Genomic DNA, 2,600 nt, shown 5'->3' on the forward strand with positions numbered 1-2,600 from the left:
TTGTGTTTTATATTATTTTTTTCAATTAATTACATTCTTAATTTCGATTTTCATAATAATTTTGATTATGCTAAGTTCATATATAGATGCTTTTAAGGAATTACAGCTTAGTCTTGACACACAAGAGATTTAGGAGACAACAACATAAAGAGCGCTTTTAATCCGGAAATAAGTTTTACCTCCTTGCTAGTAATAACTTGTTGTTGATCAGAAGCCTAAATAGCAACTTAATATTAGATAAATACACATTTTTATTATCTTGTATGCTATATTTTTGCATTGAAGGAAGCTGAAAAAAAAAAAGAAAAATACTAGAACAGAAAATTAATTGGGAACGAAAATAAATGCATACTTTCAAGATTCTACATTATTTTTAAATGCTAACTCTTAGAACTGTGAAGGTAGATGGACGACTTATCCCCCCTTCTCACCTTCTAAAGTAGAGTAAGAACACGCTTAAATGAAATTTTGAAATAAACCATTTTATTTACTCGTCATCTTATGGTTACACAAAATAAAAAAAAGAAAAATTCCAGGGAACCCAGTCTTCGCAGCTTGTGAGAAATGTGGAATAAACTTTCAGGTTGTAGATACATTAGGTTATTTTGAAGCATAAGACATGAAAAATGTACAATGCCCTCGAATCTCGGACCTCTCGAAGATCTTGCTGATCATTATACCACGAAGGCATGCTAAGAAGAGGAGAGAAATACCTTATATACTCCCCCTTTTTAAGTGCGACTGGAGATTAGGAGATCCAGTCGTCATTTTCTAGTGGTGGAGAATCATCACCCACCACCTTTTTTAGTTAGAGCGCTACTGTAGAGATATTAGGTATTTCTTGAAGCAGAAGACATGAAAAATTAGCAGTGCCCTCGCCGAGAATCGAACCTCGTACCTCTCGAATACGCGTCGAGCGTACTGACCATTACACCATGAAGGTATACTAAAAAGGTGGGAGAAATACGTTATAAAGTCATGAATTAGTTCTCAATATTTCCCTATCAACTGCGGGTATCGAAGCTACATGTTGGTAAATCAGATCAGAAGCAGAAGTTGTAACAAAGTAACCGGCCAAGGTTAGTTGCCAAAGGCTCTCTCTCAAAACTGAAGAACTCGGCGCTCATACACATTAAATAATTTGCTTCCTGGTTCTAGAGGTCTAGTGGATCAAAATGATTTCCCACGCAAAACCATAATATAAATTAATTAACATAAAATCTTACTTAGTACTATATTGTATTCTTTAATACCATAAAATTAAGTCCTTTGTTATAAGATGATAGCCTCTCTATCAATAACTATATCAGTGTTATCTCATAAGATACAAAATACTGCACATATGCATTACTAATATTCGAAATCAATAACAACATTATAATGCTAAAAATTATTTTCGTTTGCAGGTACTCAAATGTTTTGATTTGATTACAAAGCATATGATTGTTTTTTTATAGTAAATTAAATGCAGGCGATGTAATCATATATATAGTGTGTGTATATATATGCGTTTTACTGAATGTATAACGTACAGAATTATCATTATATTCATTAAAAGTTTATAGCATATAAAATCGCACTCATATTCAGTGTAGTTCTAGAAGCATAGTTACATTAAAAAGATCTATACTACATATCAAGAAATTTACCTCTTTAATGCAGTGCCGTAAAAAGAGGTGACTCCTCTGCTATCTGGGATCATTTACAGAACATTTAAACTCACCTTTGTATAAAATAGTTTCTTTATATAAAACTTGCAGGAGTATTTTAAGCCAAAAAAAGAAACTACCAAGAACCCCGAAATATACTTTCACTGCAATGTTTAATTCACTGGATTGAAGAACCGTTCAGGAGACACGAGCATCGTCATAAATCATGTCGATCCGATACTCTGCATCAGGTAGTTGGCTGTGAAATTATTATAAAAGCAAATAGCATCCTGTACCAAGCACGAATTTTATCCAAGATATTATTTGCTTTATTTATACATTTGATTCACTAACATTGGCGCTATGTTAAGTCGGCAAATGTTTATGTTCTAACATATTAGCAATTTATTTTATGTGCAGTGCATCTTCATTAATTTTACGGTAACAAATGATTAAATAAACGTATTACGCATGTGAGCATTCAAGATACACTTTAGTTTTCTTATTTTTTGTATATTTTACTTTATTTTGAATCTCACAGGATTTACATGCTAATTTTTCAACAACAACAATCAACAACAACTCTGATATTTACAAAAAATTTAACACTTTTATCACAAATGTAGGGGAATAGATTTTAATAGAAACTTGCCATCGGACTTTTCAAGTTTCATTCTAACCCCTGAAATCTGACATATATTTATGTCATTGCAGTAAAATATACTATCAGTGATATCATTCAATACAGTGGAATATGCAATCAAAACCTAATTGGAAGAAAAACACACTAATTTTGACGTAAAATTTAAAAATGAATATAATTTAAACGTAAAGTTTAAAATTAGGCAAAAAAAATATAAAATAAAAATAAGTAAACAACTTTAAAGTAGTATAGATTTCGAATGAAACTCTGTCGATTTCGAGGGTGATCAGGTCCCGCTTTTTCAGGAG

Source organism: Stegodyphus dumicola, chromosome 8 (assembly GCF_044657685.1).
Source record: "Stegodyphus dumicola isolate Sdum_Otavi_A_Nest chromosome 8, ASM4465768v1".
Taxonomy (NCBI): Eukaryota; Metazoa; Arthropoda; class Arachnida; order Araneae; family Eresidae; genus Stegodyphus; species Stegodyphus dumicola.